The sequence below is a fragment of the Manis javanica genome, chromosome 2 (assembly GCF_040802235.1).
Source record: "Manis javanica isolate MJ-LG chromosome 2, MJ_LKY, whole genome shotgun sequence".
Lineage (NCBI taxonomy): Eukaryota > Metazoa > Chordata > Mammalia > Pholidota > Manidae > Manis > Manis javanica.
The window spans coordinates 10,453,323-10,471,355 of record NC_133157.1 but is presented as its reverse complement, the minus strand read 5'-3'; the positions used below and the strand labels follow the sequence as shown (position 1 = coordinate 10,471,355).

At 50.1% G+C, this 18,033-nt stretch overlaps 1 long non-coding RNA gene across 1 annotated transcript; it reads left to right on the top strand.

Moving 5' to 3' along the window:
- The first annotated feature begins 7,377 nt into the window (after positions 1–7,377).
- On the top strand, positions 7,378–16,122 carry LOC108400658 (uncharacterized). The gene is made up of 4 exons (XR_012126293.1): positions 7,378–9,649; positions 12,016–12,157; positions 13,326–13,522; positions 13,651–16,122. It is a non-coding gene; the product is annotated as an uncharacterized lncRNA (long non-coding RNA).
- The last annotated feature ends 1,911 nt before the right edge of the window (positions 16,123–18,033 follow it).

Genomic DNA, 18,033 nt, shown 5'->3' with positions numbered 1-18,033 from the left:
CACTATACATATTTTTTTCTGTTATAACTAGAGATCTGGGGAGATAGGATTGGACACAGCCTGTCATTTTTATCCAAAGTTTTATGCTTCTTATCTTTAAATCTTTAAATTCTGTCTTCTCTCACTCTTCCTTGGGTCTCACTGACCTTGGGTCTCCATGTCTCTCTCTGTGTCTCTGACTCTGGCTGCGGTTTTATTTCTTGTTCTCTCTGGCTCCACATCAGTTCTGACAGCCTCTGTTCATCTTTCTCTCTCGTTGGTTTCTCTAAGCATCTCTGCCTCATCATCCCCTAATCTCGGTGGCTGCTCCCCATCAGTGGGAGCTCTGGCCCCCTTGCTGGCTGGCTCTGGAGCAGTTTGTGGGTGGGGGAGCCCCAGATTGCTGCAACGTGGAACAAGGATATCCAACACATGCTCTCTCTGGCAGCCTGCCACCACAGCTCACTGCCTGCCAACATCACACTTCAACTTAAAGAGGGAAAACTGCCAGACCAATGTTTTAGCTACAGCCCCGTGTCAGGGCTGCACGGGGAATCTCACAGCAGCCCCTGCCAGGAGCTGGAGCTGTGAGGGGATTGGGGAAGGGGCTTGGGGCTGCTGCGTGTTGGTGGGAGGTCCTGGCTGCCACCCTCCCTGTCCTCGTTGGTCCTGTGCACCAGAAAGTTTGCTTGGAATCCACTCTGGGCTCTTCCCAGAATGGGAGCTGTTCCCTTCCTAGTGACTCCTTGGCAGGTAGATGAGCAGCGGTCCTGCTTCCTCTCTCCATTGTCTTTCTCTGCCCCACATCACCCAGAGGGTAGCTGCCTCCATCTCTGGGCAGCGTAGCCTGTGCTGAGACACCCTAAGTTCTGGGAATGGTCTGGGACTTTGGAAAAGTCAGTGGAATCACTCTGGTTTTACTGGTCAGGAGTTAGGAAATGTCAGAGACCAGTGTTAGAAGCACTCATTTCTCTCAGTACAAAGTCTCCATTCTTTTCTAGGACTTACCCCTGCCAGCATAGAAGTGCCCATGCTCGCTGATGTAGATATGCCCATCTATAGAAACGCTCATTCTAGCAAATGTAGAGATTCCTATTAACGTGAGGGTAGAAGTGCCTGCCAGTAGAAGTCTCTGCCTGTGTGAGGTACCCTTCCCCGCCAGTACAGACTCACCAGTTCTTTCTTTTATGACAGTCACCCATTCTTGTCCTCTGGGACATTCCCAACTCAACCACTGCAGATGCTTTCATTCAGTCGCTGTAAAAGCACCCACATGTTTGCTCTGTTCTATCAATACAGAGGAGCTCTCTGGCTAACTCCCGCCAGGACTCAGTGTAGATGTCTCTTCTTCCAGGTAGCCTTCCCATTCTTCTAGTGAAGATGCACCCTCCCTGCATGAGCAGTGGGCCTCTTTCAGAGCAAAGGAGAAATGTACTCATCTCTACAGCACAGAAGTACCTGACATGGTCAGTGCACAACTTATTATTCCTCCCAGTGTGGATTTGCCCAGTATTCCAGCAAGGCTGAGCCCATCCCAGACCTGGGGCAATGCCTCCTTTTAGGATAGGAGCATAGTGGCTCCTAAAGTGGCAAATATAAAGACATGCATATATGTAAGCATAGAAATACCCATTCTAACTAGTGTAGAAAGAGCTATCCCTGAGAATACAGAGGTTCCCAAACCTACCAGTATAGGACTGCCCATCACTATGGAAGCAGCTACCAGTAGGAGTGTAGGGGCTGCCAGCTGGCCAACATGGACACACCCATCTGCTACCAGAGGCAGGCAGACCCCCTGAGACACCTGAGAGACCCAGAAGGAGCAGGTATCAATGAGAAAAGGCAGCATGGAGAGGTGCGGTGGGGAGATGGAGCCACTTGATCAAACATGCAACCTGGAGGAAGCGCCAGCTGCCAATATAAACAGATAAGCACTAATAATCACTCCATCTCAAAAGCCCCACTTGCCTGTCCCGATTTCCTGAGGAGCCACCTGCACAGCTGCTCCTAATCAAGGACCATTTAATTCGTTCCCAGATCATTGTCTGCACTAATTGTCTTAAACAAACCGAAGTTCATTTCACTTTATTCCCCCAGGGCCTGGAGGGCTTCTAATTACCTGTAGGTGGCTCTCCACACAGCCCAGCTTCATTAAAGATCACAATATGTTCCTCTAATAGGTTTCCCATTAAAATCCAATGGGTCCCCATCAATATGAGTTATGTCCCAGAAAAAAAAATCCACTGAAGTATATTTTAATTAAAGCAAATTAAATATTGCATATGTCTGTTTCTGCCAACAGGCCACACTTGAGACGAATGCTAGCAGAATGTAGAGGGAAGGGGTGGGAGAGGGAGGGAAGGGGACAGGAAGGGTTCAGTTGTGGGTGAAGAGCTTTGGAATCAGACACTGGCTCTGCCACTCCAGGCAGTGTGACTTCAGACAAGTTACCTTACCTCTCTGTTAGTTTCTTCATCTCTAAAATGGAGATGATAATTCCTATCTTACAATTCATTTTTGCTAGGATTAGGAACTTATATATATGTTATAGTGTGTGCATATATACATATATATAATATATTATAATTATGTATATTATATATAATTGTGTGTATATAGTATAGTATATATATATAACTATATATATAGTGCTTCATATACAAAAAGTACTCAATAGATGTCATTACTACTATATAATAACAAAAATAAATTTGCATTAGTCACCTATGCTACGTAATAAGCAATCCTCCCCCAACCTGTAGAAATCCCAGAGGCTTATAACAAGAAATCTTTATTTCTTACGACTGCAGGTTAGCACTGCTCTGCGTATCTTCTTGTTCTGGAACCCAGGCTGAAGGAACAGCCCCTCTCTGGGACATGTCATTCTCACGGCAGAGGGCAGAAGTGTGAGAGAGTTGGCTGAACCATACAACTGCACTCAAAGCTTGTGCTAGAATTTCATGTCATGTCACTTGCTTTCCAAAGGTCAGAGCAACTCACACTGCTAAGCCTGGCATGGTCTGAGAACTCTATGCCTGCCTGCCAGGAAGCAGGGCAAAGGTTGAGCTATATAATCCTCTTAGAGGGAAGGGAATGAATAATTGTCAACAATAAAATAATACACCACAGTCCTATCATTAGTTATTATAGCAATGTTTCCCAAGCTTGCCTGACAATAAAAATCTCCTGGGGATCAAAATAGAGAGACCCGAGTCTCAAAATCAGAGCTACTAAGTCAGATTCCTCAGGGGAAGTATCCTAGGAATCTATTTTTTAACAAGTGTCTCAGATTATCTTTATCATCAGCAACATTTGAGAAACATAGGTTTATAGAATAATGGATATGAACTTTGATTCAAACAGCTCTCAGATTGCAAACTGTCTTTACCACGTCTTAGCTGTGTAATCATGGGGAAATTTCTTAACCTTTCTGAATCTCAGTTTCTTATTTGTAGAATAAGATAATGCATGCAAACCACCTAGCACAGTGTCTGGTACAGACAAGCCTTCAATAAACATTATTTTTTATTCTTCAATAAAAAAAGAGTTTATTCTTCAATAAACTCTATTTAAAAGAAACAGCAATGATAATGACAAGGATAATGAATGTAAAGTACCCAGCCTAGTGTACAGCAATAAATGATAACTCTAAGAACAATAGTATTAAATAATAATAATAATATACATAATACAATATATAACAATATACATATAAGGATTCAACAGGAATTACTATCTACGGACACAAAGGAACACTGGTTTATGCTCTGAACTCTTTAGTAATAGTCCTTGGCCCCAACTACACATTAGAATCACCTGTGGAACTTAAAAATTCCCAATGCCTTGGCCCCACCCCTGGAGATCTGATTTAATTAGTCTGGACTATGTGCCAAACTGGTCAAGCTCCCCAAAAGTTGCTATTATGCAGCCAAATGTGAAAACCTCTGTCCTAGGGACTTGCTACTCAAAGTGTGGTCCACGGACCAGCAGCAGCATCCCCTGGGAGCTTGTTAGAAAGGTGGAATCTCAGGCCCCACCCTGGACCTGTGGATCAGAATTTGCAGTTTGAAAAGGCCCTTCAGTGATTTTGTGCACATGAAAATTTGGGAAGTGCTGTCCCCAGGAACCTCACCCCGCTACCCCCAAGCCCCTCCTTGCCCAGGGTGTCCCTCAGCACTGTAGAACAGTTCAGTCTTGAAAATCAATCTCCTCCCATTCCCTTGCTTTCCGTCATACTATACACTTCTGGTTTTCTACATTTCTGGCTCCTTCTCATTTTTCACCCTAGATTCTTCTTCTCCACTCACCTCGAAATGCCTGGATGCCCCAGCTCAGTGCCAGGTCCTCTCTTGGCCTTTATCCCTGGGCGTCCTCACCGGATCCCACGGATACCATCTCTTGAACTATCACCCATGTGGCTCCTGAGCTGCAGGTGGTGCTGGGAAAGGAATTGTCTCTGGTTGGGGGGACCTCAGGGACCTGGGACCTATGCAGCCATTGGTTTAATGCTCTGCTGTCACCATCTTGAAATTTGTAATAATTTTTGAACACGGGCTCTGCATTTGCCTTTTGCAGTGGGCCCTACAAATTATGAAGCTTGTCCTGCCCTTTGCTCCCACCAAGACCCCTGAAGTGGGGGGCTCCCCAAAGGACTGAAGGAGTTTGGAAGCAAAATGGCAAAACAATGAGCTTCCCTCACCCCAACTTATTCTTCTCCTCCAAAATATGTTTTGACTCGTTCCCCTTTCTCTTCAACTCAGCTCCACCTGGGCTCTCGCTGGATATTTGTAACTGGTCTCCTTGCCCCTCTTCTGCCTCCAGGGAAGCCAGGCTGATCTTGGGGAGATGGGGTATCCCTCAGGTTGAAAGCCTCTGATGGCTTCCAACTGCTCCAAGTGGCCCCTTTTCACTCTGTCAATTGCTCCCCATCCCTCTGCTAGAAGGAATGTCCTGTCACCTCTGGGGCTTTGGCACAGGCTCTGACTTTGCCTGGAACATCCCCTCTTACCCCCTCCCCACACCCCTTCCTCCAGGCTAATTTCCAAGCTTACCCCAGCTCTCAGCTTACAGACCCTTCCCCTGGCAGCCTTCAGAGGCCCTTTGCCATTTGGGGTTAGATGTCCTTCCCTGAGCCCCAAGGCCCCTGTCACCCCATTCAGCACTTCTCACAATGCATATTCACTGCCTGTTTTCATCCCCACATCCTCTTTCTGACTCCAATTTCCCCACTGAAAGGGAAATCATGTTCTCTGATGTAACCCTGGTGCCTGGCACACACTCATAGCTGCTTGTTGAATGAATGAATGAATGGATGGATGGATGGATGAAACTCCCTCCTCTGCTGTTAATCTGGCCCTGCTCTCAGTGCCAAGTTCTGAGAGGTGAGCTATTGCTTTGTTTCCCAGGCAGGGGTCTCACTAGTGTGGTCCCTGGGGGCATAAGCACAGGCCCACGGCAGCCCAGAGCCTTGCCATCCCTTCTGGTTCCTTTAAACAGAGCTGCCCACACATGCCATCCTCTAGTGACACTTTGGGGGTGTTGCCCCATCCCGTCAGGCCTCTTCAGGCCACCTGCCAGGGTGTCCATTTTCACCAGCTGCTCCTCATCCCCATTTCCCTGGTTGTCCATGCGAGCTGGCTCTTTCCAGCTCTGTGGGTAGTGACATACTGTTGTGGCTTAAAACCAGCCACGGTAGGAATATTTACACCATGGAAATTGGCAAGTGCTACAAATTAGGGCTTTGCTGTTGTTAGGAGAGCTGGTTTTCAGCACAGCTCTGGATTCTGCTCTGGTGGCAGTTTCCATATTTGCTCAGACCCCTTGGGCTTTAACATGCAGACTCTGGACCCAGGTCGCCTGGCTTCTCTCTCAGGTGCCCGCCTCCTCCTTTCTGCCATCCCTCGCTACCTCCGCCTCACTTTCTCCCTCTCTCTCCCATAAGCACATTTCAGTTTCTCTATGATCAAGTCTTTTCTTTGACATTTTATGAACACATGGACAAGTACAGCTAGCCTGTTCCCACTTTATGTCTCATTTCCAAATAACTAGCCAAAGGCAGCCAGCATCCCTGAATCTCAATGCCAAAGCTGCCAGGGGGCGAAGCTGATCGGCCCAGTTTGAGCCACAGTCCATGCTGTCCAGCCGCCGCCCTCAGGGGAGCAGGGGGGTGAGGCAGCAACCAGGGAGGCTCTGTCCTGGGGGAGGTGCAGGTCTCAGGAAAGGTGGGTAGAGGGCTGGAGGGGCACAGGGATGCCCGCCACACCCGCCTATCCAGGTGGACCCTCTCAGAGACTGGTTTGGATCTGAGTCAAGCTTGAATCCTCTTATCCCTTAGGTCACTGTCATCTTGAGCCATCGGCTGATCCCCATTCTCTTCACACCAGGACTTGCTATTTCCCTTCTCCAAGCCTTGGCCTTCTCGTCTGTGAAATGGTGACAAAAACCTCTCAAAGCAGAGCAGGATGTACGATCCAACGTGAGATCATGTGGGCAGAGCACCCAAGGCCCTGAGGGCCACAGGGACTGTGACACATTTGAGTCCCCTCCAGTCCCAGAAGTCCCCCTTCTGCACCCCCATCCTCCTCCATTGCCAACGTGGCCCCCGATGCCTGTGGTCACTCCCACGGAGATGCACTGCCCCCCTCACCCCATATACATCACTAATGGGGGACCCTCACTGGGTACCTGCCCTTAGCTGTGGAAACCATCCTCCTGGTGACCAAGCCTCCCAGTCAGCCTGACTGAGATCCTTGCGGCCCAGCCATCGTCCTCGGTCCGACTGACAGGTGGGGAATGCCAGACTGCAAAGGGAGGGACGCGGAGAAACACCAGTATCTATCGGACATCAAATGCCCAGGTAACCTCAGGGTCTCCTGGGACACCTCCCACATCCTGTAGACAAATACAGCTGTTGCTGTTACTTATTGTTACTATTTTCTTATCCATTGAGCAAACATTCCCCATTGCCACCCCTCTTCTAGCTGGGGGCTGGGCACTGGGGACTTGGAGAGGCAGCAGACATGGATGTTGAACTTGGGGACCTCAGCCCATGACCTAAGCCTTTGTGGGTCTTGCCAGCCTGTAGGTGCAATGGGATCACATGAAGATGTACAGCCAGTACCCCGGCCCCAGGACTACCTCCTTGACCTTGAACTCCAGTCCACCACAAACCTACACCTCTCCCAGAAGATAGTTCTGCTTGTCCCTAAATGGAATTTTCCATGGGCCCATGAATCTGACCGGGCTGCCTTTGCCTCTGTCAGCCTCTGCCCCCCGATTGTGCATGGACCTCTCAGGGCCTGCCTGCTCCTTCGGTGGCCTGTGAGGTGCTCAGTCTTCTGCACCGACCTCTGTTCCACTCAGACTCTGCCTTGCCCCAGCCTCAGATGCTCACCAGGGGCTCCAGAACCCAAGGCCCAGGCAACTCCTGGGTCTGTGACAAAACTCTACGCTCAGGTCAGAGATACTACAGTGGAGGTGGTGAAGTCCTGAAGTGAGGCAGAAGTTGATAAAACACTCTTCCAGTCCAAAACACACGACGGCCGTCTCCCGTGGGGGTGGCACCGACCTCACCAGGCTGGGGGAGCTAGGGGGCTTCAGGTTCCACCCACAGCCTCAAATCTGGAACTCTCCTTTGTGCTCAGGCCCGGTAGCTTCCTCGAGAATCCATGCTTTCTAATGTTTTTAAATGCCCCCCAGGAGACCCTGGGGTCCCTCCCTGCACCCCGGCTTCTGCTGGCCATCCTGCTGCAAGGAGCAGAAACTCCGCTGGTGGAATCGTCCATCTCACAGATGCGCAAACCGGAGGTGGGCAGGGCCGTTTCAGGTCCACAGCTCGGAGACATATTGAAGTAGATTTGGTCAGCAAACAGCTGCCGGCCTCTTCCTGAGCTCCCCGGTTACTGTGGCCCCTTCAGCCCGGGCCCAGAATAAACACACGTGGAACAGACCAGAGGCACCCCGTGCCCAGCCTGAAGCAGAGTGTCCCAGGCCTGGCCTGAGCTGTGCACGTGAGAAGGAATGCCTGCTGTCAGTCACTGGTTCGGGAGCACTGTTTCAGGATGTTATCGTAGCAATAGTGACCGCTACAGGTGCTCTTGGGCACTCAGCTTGTCCTCACGCCTGTCCCCTCAGGTCTCTGGCTGCCACAGAGCCAGACGCATGTCTTCACACAGCCACTTGGAGAGGCAGGAGAAGGGGACAGCTTCTCTCCGTGTAGCTTTCTGTTTTTGGTCACAGGGGACACCTCTCCCCAGAAACCTCTTCCCCCATAGACATCTCCCATCTCACGGGCAGAGCTGTGTCTCAGGCCTGTTTGTCATCCATGCCCTCACTGATCACTGGCAAGAGAGATGGAGTCACTGTGACTGGCTCACGTTAGTGAACATTTCCTCCCTCCCTGAGGTGGGGAAAGGCCACCAGGAATCAGAGGGGGGCCCAGTGGTCCACCAGAATGTGGGTTCCATTAGCAGGGAAGTAAGTGAGCCACGGCAATTGAGTGAGAAACCACAGGGTTGGCCACGGACTCCCACAGCCCCAGGAAGCTGACAACCAAATGCAATTTCATAATGTATATGTCACGTGCATACGTGCCATGATTACACTGTGATTCTTACTCTGTGATTCCAGTGGGTCTTCTCTGAGTTTGTGATCTTAAGGCAGTGGTGGATGGCCAGATTTTTAATAGCTGAACCATTTTTAAAACAAAGATTTCCAGCAGAACTCCAACCTATAAGACAAAGAAATCCTCTGGCTCATGGGGAATATGCATGTGTGGGCATGCGGGGCGGGGGAGGAGGATGGTGGGGAGCTCCAAGCCCCGTTTGCTCAGCCTGCTTCATCTCTCCCTCCCACCCAGGTCCCCCAAGATATGGTCAAAGAGCCCGGGATTCCACCAAAGCCAGTTAGGAAACCATTGTATAAAGAAACAGAACTTACATTTATTGAGTATCTACTATATTCTAGGCAATTGTTCATGCATGTGGGCCTTTAATCTGACAGTATCCTTTATGCCTATTTTAAAAAGAAATGAAATAATTGCCTAAGGTCATACAATAAGCCAGCTGGGCCAAGATTAGAAACCAGATGTTTGCCTCCAAAACCAGTGTTTGGTCTCAGATCCAGAGCATTGCCCCATTCCCTACCCTCCCAGCCCAGTTGAGGGGTATTTCTAAACAGTGCCTCTGGCCTCTGTCTGTCAGTGTCTGGAAAGAGCGGCTACTCTGGAGTCACATAGTGACGTTTGGAGAGGCCTGGGTTTGAGTTCTGGCTGTGCCTTTCATTTGCTGTGTGGCGTTGGGCAAGTCTCTTGACCTTTCTGGGTTTCAGTTTCCTCAGCTACAAAATGAGATGTTAGGCCCTCACGGCTTTGATATGCTAGGACCTAAATTTAGCACACCTCACTGGCCTGGATTGACACCTGCTGGGTGAATCTTCCACATCAATGAGACAGAAACAGCACAGAGGGCCTGGGCCTCCGAGAGAGGAAGTGGAACTGAGCCCTCTGCATCCCCACCCACCCCTGCACGCTGCCACCATCTGACCTGATTACACCCAGCTGGAGGGGCCTGCCAGTGACTCAGCCCCTCGGCCTATCTGATTGTCAGAGTTGATTCCTAGAAGTTGAAAGTCACTTCTCTCTGTAGCCATCACCACCACCTCCCACCACGAGGTAAGTTCTAATTCTGTGCTTGCACCACAGAGCCAGATGAAGGCAGTGACAGCACCAGAGGCCTTTAGGGGAGAGTCTGGACTGAAGTCTGGAGGCTGGGCCACGCTGGGAGGGGTGAGGGAGGCGGAGGGCCATCTTCGTCATGGGAGGAAATGGGACCGGTCCTCAGCTCTGCTACTTACCAGCTGTGCGACCTTGGGCACGTCATGTCATTTCTCTTTGCCTCAGTTGTGCATAAAATAAACAGGAAAACTCTCCTTCCCAATTTCACTGCTAACGGTTCAGAGTGAGCCTTTCCAGACTCTTCTCTCTGAAGATACAAACCCAGAAGAGATAGACAGAGATAAAGAAGGAACCAGAAATAGAGGAAGGAAGAGAAATAGGAAGGTTGGAATGGAGTCGATCACTGTAGCCACGGAAGTGAGATCGTACCTGCACCAGGAGGTGGTTTAGAACAGGATCAAGGGTACAGGTTTGCTATGGAGAATCGGTTTTTGAAGTCTTTTCTGTCCCCCTTATTGACCTTGGAGAGAATGTAAACTGGAAAGAGCAGAAAGTTGGCTTGTCTGGCCATATCCCCGGCCCCTGGAACAGTGCCTGGCACACAGAAGTGGCAGGCAGTGGAGAAGCTGCAGTCCTAGCTGCCACCCTGTGAGGAGTAAGTCAGCGGCTAAGAGACAGCATGCGTGGGCTGCAACAGTACCTCCCACCGTTCACCCGCCTTCCAGGTGGAAAACAGACACATCTGCTGCTTCCCTTCCATCTTCCCAGTCCCACCCCCCTGCCAAAATGTCCTGTGACCCACACCACCCCAGAGCTATGCAGGAAGGGAACCCTGGAAAATGTGATTTCTGCTTAGCCAAGTGGACCCCATGCAGCCCCTCCCCTCCCTTACTGCCCAGCCCTCCTTTTCAGATGGTGCGGATCCTTTTGGGTTCTACTGGGACAGAGCAGGAGTTAGCATCACCCAGGTGCAGGGCAGAGCAGGTGTACTGCCCTCTGCCCAGGCGAGCACGAGCTGATTCTGACCTTCCTTCCTGAGGGGCATGGGAAACAATACGTTCTTCCGACCAGTAGGCACAGACTAAGTGCCAGCGGCATGACGATCTGGCACAGCCACTGTGACTGGGGCCACGCTTAGTTGAGTTTGCGGTAACTCGCCATCATCTGCCAGGATCCATCAGGTTTTTATAGGGTCTCTGATGCTGAACTGAGTAGGGAAAAGAGAGGCACACCACGTCTGCGTCCTCACGTCTCTATCCTCATGCTCACCTCTGCCATTCCTCCCAGCAGGCAGGGCTCTGGTATACTCTCTTGGCTGGGTGGGGGCGTTTTAGGGGTCTCCACTCCACCTTCCCTGTTAGGAACTCTTCTATAGCACAGGGCAGGGAACCAATGTGAGGGTCTGCCAGCTGGTAAGTACGTCCACCCCCATTACCCACTCAGGGACTGGAGAACTGACCCAGGGTGGGTCAGTGGCTCCACTAGGCCCTCTGGCACACCTTTCATTGCCTCTGTGCACCCAGGAGGGTATGTAGGCAGGTGCTCTGGTCTTACACAGCAGATGCAGCCGGACGTGGCCGCCTCTCGGAGCCTTTCGACGCCTTCCCCAGTGCTCTGCCAAGACAGTGCTGTCATCTCCACCGACCTACTGCAGACCAACTCTGTAGCTAAGGCTTTCGAGGCCATCCCAGCAGCCCTAGCAGACGGGCTCAGGGTCTGGACTCCTAGGAGAGTGGCCCATATCGATGGCCTCCCCTTTTTGCACCTTATATCCTCCCTGCCTGGATAAGGACCTTGGAGATCCACTCCCAGGGGGCGTTCTCCTGGTTTCTGCCAGTACACAGTAGCCCAGAATCTGTTCCCTCCTGCTAAGGAAATAGCACAAACCCTCAGGCCCTGCTGGGACCTGAGTTTGGGTACCGGTCTGGGTAGCAGTCAGGAGAAGCTGGGGTGCCATGGAGGAGTCCACATCATCTTGAGAAGCATTCACCTCAGCGGAGGCCTTTGCATTGACTCCCACCACGGGGAGGCTCTGGCAAAGAGGAGGGGTGGCTGCACCAGCCAGGCGGGAGGATCAGGGTAATCAGGCATGTGACGTTCCCATCCCAGGTCTTGGGGCCCCAGCCGTTCTCTGTCAGCTCTCTGGTCTTCAGCCAAGAAGACTGGCTGGGCTTGCAAATTTGCCCCCTGTGTGCCTCCGCGTCTCTTTCAATCAGATCTTGGGGCTGATTGTCAGCACAGCCTGCCCTCCAGCTTCAGGAGTTTAAGGTCCAGTTTCGTGCTGCCCTGTCAGGCTTCTGGCTTTCACACTGGGCCCTGAGATGATAGTGGGCTGACCTGAGCCTGTCATCTTCTTCCTTCAGGGCTTTCATGTCAGTTAACCTCAGCCAAACAACTCTGCGATCCTTGGAGTTCCCGTTGCACCCATCTCGTCTCTCAAAGGCTAGAGCCACTGGATGAACCAGCGCAGTCCCTTCCACCGGCACCTCTTCCCAATCCAATCAGGTGAGAGTTTTAGCAAAGGTGAGGCTGCACATTCCGGAGTTAGCGTCCTCTGCTCACCATCAATGTGGGCCTTGCTGCCATCCAGCTGTGGTGTCTCAGTGTCAGAAGCCCATCCTGAGAGTGTACTACCAGCTGCCTTTGGTTGAGTTTCCCCAGAAGCTGGTCCTGAGACAGATGGAGTGTAAGCAGCTGGTTTATTTTAAAGCTGATCCCATGAAATAGTAATAGGGGACTGGGGAAGTGACACGGAGAAGGAAGGACAACAGCATGCATACTGATGACCAGGTTCCCACTGTGGGCAACGGAGTCAGTCTCACCAGGGACCTGGCAGAGTAGAACACGCCCTGTAGCTATCCTACCCAAGGGGCAATTGTTTATTCTCCTGCTCCTGTGCACCCTTAGATGCATTCCAGTCCTGGAAGTGTTAACAACCCGGTGCTTGGGCCTCTGATTACCAACACAACAGGGTGGAGAGGAAGCACTCAGGCAGACATCACAGGTGCTCAAACAGAAGCCACCAGCATGTACGGGACAAGCAGGTTCCATGGGAATATGGGTGGGGCACCCACCGAGGCTGCTGCAATGGGTCTGTTGACAATACATGCTATACATGCATTGAAATCATTGTCCAGAATAAAAATATCTGCCTCACTGAGAGCATCCTGTGTTAAAGCACATTACATGCTATTAACTCATTTCATCTCCATAATAACACTGTTAGGTGACTACTAGGAGGATCCCCATTTTATAGATGAGTAAACTGAAGCAGAGATATTAAACCACTTTCCCAAGATCCCACAGCTAGTAAATCACTATATGTCAAACTCCGCAGGGACTGTAATTGTGCCTGATTTTGTCCAATAGTGTTTATGTTAAGATACTTAATATATTCAGTGAATGAAGAATTAACTTCATATCTGTGTGCAGTGAATTATTTGAGGGCAGGAATTGAATTTTTTGGCCTCAGTAGTCAGAGCATCTAGCCTATAGTTGACACTCAATGGGAACTTACTGGAAAAATGAGTGAATGATTTAGGAAAGACCAAGAACTAGAAGTTTCTTCCTCAGCCAGAGATAACTGTGTGACCTTGGATAAGTCTCCTCCCTGGCATGGCCTCAGTTTCTCACTCTGTAAACCCCCATACCAATACTTGCCCCCACTGTCCAGACTCTTGCTCCAGTGCCACCACTACCATACTTCTCGGATTCTCATGGGGATGGCCATCCACTTGCCCTGCCTCCTTCCTACTGACTGTCGGACCTTTGGATGGTCCCCTTCTGGCTTCATCTCTCAGCTTGATCAGCCCAATCTTCCCATCACCGTACTCCTATGGGCGGCTCTGGATACCCATGCTTGTCACACCGGTGAGTATTGCTGGAACAAATCACACATTCCCACTGCCAGGCTTCACTCTGAAGTCATGACCATAGGCCTCCAGTGGGCACTTCACGCTGCCCCACGAGCCTCTGCTTCCTGTCTTCTCTCTTTCCAGATTGCTGCCCCATGCCACTCCCCTCCCTCTCAGGAGATGACCTTGCCCCAGACCTCACTGAAAGAACACGTGCCAAGAGCTGTGACTGTCTTCCCGCTCCTGCCCCCACCCTGTGGACCTGTTGTCCACTCTGCCCGCCCGTGGTGGCTCCGTCCTGACACCCAGAGGCCACATGCCCTCCCGTTTCAGAGGGCCGTCTTGCGACTTGTGCTCTGGGTCGTGTTCCTCCTCACCCTCCCAGGGACTTGAATCCTACTGTTATCTCCTCTCTCCTCAATCCACAATACCTCCTCTCCACCTGTAGATTCCCATCAGCACTCAGACCTGCCCTGGGGCCTTGCTGCTTGCAAAACTGTCCCTGGGTACCATCCCATCCCCCTCCTCCCATTTTCTCAGTAGAGTCTCCTCCCTTCTCCCCCCATCCTCCTCTCCCTAGCCCAGCCCAAATGGCCTCTTCTTCTCTGCCCTGGGCCTCCAGGGGTTGAGGCTGGAGGCGGGACTCTGAGCCTACCACTCTCCCCAGCCTCAGCAGCAAAGTCCCAAGTAGTGTGATACAGCTTGAGCCACCAGATGCCCTGTGTGATCTCCCAAAATGGATCTCAGCATCTCTTTGGGGCTCTGTTTTGGGGCAAACCCCTTGACCCTAGGTTTGGGCCTCATTTCAGGCGATCCAAAGTGGTTTGAGCTGGTTTGGGACAAATGCAACCAGCCAGTACCTGCTTCAAATGGTCTGAATCATCTGCATCCACTTATGTAGGTCAGACAAATTCCCCTGACACAGCCCAGCTAAAGCAGGCCAGCGGGTTGCTGCGGACAGGTACGGTCTGGGAGCCCCAATCAACAGGAGGCCGCTTGAGCCAGTCCAAACCTGTCTGCTGGTTCCTTCCGGTTTGCTCTGGTCACAGTGAACTTCTTAAGTATATTGGGCCCCATAAATTGTTGCTTGGCAAAAAGTCAAAGTATTTGGAAACAACTGGGTGAAACAATTGTTAGATGCGTTCTAGCCCTTCTCTCTACTGTGTCAAGTGCTAAGGAAAAGGCCAGGGTTGACATTTGTCCAATTTTTTTATTACAAATTTTTAGAGCTTTAATTTTTAAATTGTATTTGGAATTTTATACTTTAATTTTCAGAGCAGTTTTGGGTTTAAAAAGGAGCAGAAAGTACACTGACTTCCCATATAATCCACCCCCCTCCGTTTCCCCAGTTATTAACATCTTGCATAACGCAGTGGTGCGTTTGCTATAACTGGTGAGCCAATATTGATACATCATTATTGTCAACTGAAGTCCTTAGTTTACATTAGGGGTCACTTTTTGTGTTGTGCATTCTCTGGGCTTTGGCTAATGTGGAGTGACATGCATCCACTGTTACAGAATCATGCAGAACAGTGTCACTGCCCTAAAAAGCCTCTGTGCTCCGTGTGTTCATCCTCTCTCCCTTCCCCCACCTCCCAGTCCCTGACCACCTCTGATCTTTTTCCTTTCTCCACAGTTTTACCTTCCCCAGAATGTCATAAAGCTGGAATCGTACAATATGTACCCTTTCCAGACTGGCTTCTTTCACTTCACAATATGCATTTAGGGTTTCCACGCCTGTTCGTGGCTTATCTCTCTTGTTTTCCTCTTTTCGCTTTTGTGGTTAAATATGCATGATGTGAAAATTTCCCATTTTAACCATTTTTTAAGCATACAATTCAGCGGCCTTAAGTGAATTCACATCATTGTGCAATTATTGCCACAATCTATCTTCACAACTTTTCTCATTTTGCTGAACTGAAACTCCACACCCATTAAACAGTAACTGTGCCTGTAGCTCATTTCTTTTTATCACTGAATAACAGTCCACTGTCTGGATGTACCACAGCTTGTTTCTCCATTCACCCGCTGGAGGACATCTTGGTTGCTTCCAAGTTTAGGCGGTCACAAATAAAGCTGCTATAAACAGATGTGTGCGGGTTTTTGCGTGGACATGTTTTCAACTCATTTGGCTAAATACCAAGGAGTGGGGTTGCTGGACTTCTATCTGACTATTTCATCACCATTATCGAGCACCTGGAGTATGGCAAGAGCCAGTCCCAACACTCTACAGCTTTCGTCTTATTTGCCGCGATAATCCTGAAAACGATGTTGCTATGCCCAGTTTACAAATGAGCTCAAGGAAGCGGAAAAACTTGCCTTAGGTATGTATCTATGAACTGGTTTTCAGGTTTAGAGAAATGTGCAGGATTCAGGGAGAGGGGCAAAGAGATGATGTCCAGGTTTCTTTTTCACTAAGCTGTGATTCACTCCCTTTCTCTTTTTGATGAAATACATATATTTTCTATATAGCCTCTCCTTCCCAGTTGTCTCTGTTTAATTGGAATAACTCTCTGATCCAACTCAGAGACCTCCTTTGGCTAATAAAGATGACCCCCACCCTCAGCCACTCCCCTGTGAGTCCTCTTTCTCACCCAGCCTCGGCTCTAGGCTCCCTTGGAGTCACCAATTCCTGGTTGTGGAAAAACAAACATCTTCAGGTGGATGAACCCTTTTCTCTTCCAGGGCCCTTCCTCCCTGGGTGGAGTCCCTGGCGAGACCAGGAGGGGGTCAGGCATGGAGGGAGACATTGCAGGCAGCACTGTAGATGACTTTCACTGTGGTCCCTGGTGGATATGGGCAATAGAGCCGAGGTTCATGGGGTCACGTTGCAGTAGATCTAAAAGAAAAGTCAACCAGAAAAAGGACTGGGCCCACCCAGGCCCGCAGTTCAGCTTCCAGGCCTAGTCAGGACCCCCCAAACGGCCACCTTTCCTTCCCCACCCTGCCCATTCCCTCCATCCGCAAGCCCCCTTAAGTACCAATAATGGAAGTGCTTACTAGGCCCCGCAACAATTCACCCTTATCTTTTATTTATAGCTGACAAAGCTCCAAGCAGGAAAAATATAATCACACTTTAAATAATGGAAGTTGTAGGTATTAGAGCTACACGGGCAGTTACCGGAGTTGCAGCGATGTCTCCCTGCAGACCTGACGGGGCGCATGCCGACTGCATTTTTAATTTTTAAAACATATTTCTTCCCAAATTATTCTGTGTTACAGAGGAGCCACATTTATGGGGGTGATAAATTACTGTAATAAAGTGCCTCTTCCTCAAATATATAGGATGAAGCGGCGCTGAGCACAACCCAGCACAGGCAGCCCCGAGAGAGTGGCAGGAAGTCCCACCGCCTCAATCCTCACTTTAATTATTTGGCTGATGTGTCCTACATTTTTAATACAGTCACAAGTTTTCTTTAAGCAAAGAATTTGAACTGGCCACTAATTTGTATTTGTCTGTGCCAGTGTGCGTAAGGGCATACAGATGCAAATATCTGTGTAGGTGCCCATGGGTAGCAAGGTGTGCATGGGGGCAGATATCAAGTAGCGTACACATGTATGCCTTTGTGAATATGCATGCATGTAGACACCTGTCCACATGTGTGTAACATGTGGTGGCCTTTGGATGCCCAGATGTATGCACATGTGTATGAACAAATCTCTGAGTGTGTAGGCCATGCTTATGTTTGCACACTTAAGCAGATCCATATGCGTTGGCTAAACACATATTTCTGTTGATGCGTCTGTGTACACATGGCATGTGTGGATTTTTGCATGCCAAAGCACACTAGTGTGGGAGCGTGTGTTCAGGCATGTTTTTCTGTGCTGATCTGCCTTCTCCTCCCCGACCCTCATGTGTATTTGGATTCTTTCTTCTGCATCGAACGAACTCCACTCCTGCCTCCCCTCCTTCCTCGAACAGTAAAGCACAGAAGCTAACCACAGACTGAAGTCAGGCTGTCTGGCCTGAAATCTCAGTGCTGTCTCTTATTACTGTACCACTTCGGACTAGACTCTGGGTACCTCACTTTCCCCATCTGTCAAGTGGAGTTCCTGGTACGGGTGGCCACATCAGAGGGCTGCTGGGAAGACAAATAAGCTTAATAGGTGTAAAGCAGCTCACTTGTAGTGAGCACAAGTGTTAACTATTGTTCTTCCTTCCTGCCGGACATGACAAGGGCTGCTGGAACCTTCCCTGGAAAGTTACATGCAGGAAAGAGCCCAGGGTGGGGAAACCATGACCCAATGGGGAAAGTGGCTCAGCTTGTCACTTAGCCTCCTCCTGTGCCAGCTCCCTGGTGGAGAGTGGGGGCTCAGCAGTGCCCCTCGGGAGCCCATGCCCATCCACGCACATATGTGGGCCCTCATGGGCAAGGCTGTGCCCATTGCATCTCGCACGGGGCCCAGCAGAGTGAGCAGCACGAACATGTGCTGTCCGGACAAATGCAGGAGCAGATGGATGGGAGAGGGGACGGGTGGGTGAGGGTAGCAGGTGGTTTTCGGGAGGTGATGATCCCCGAAGTTGGA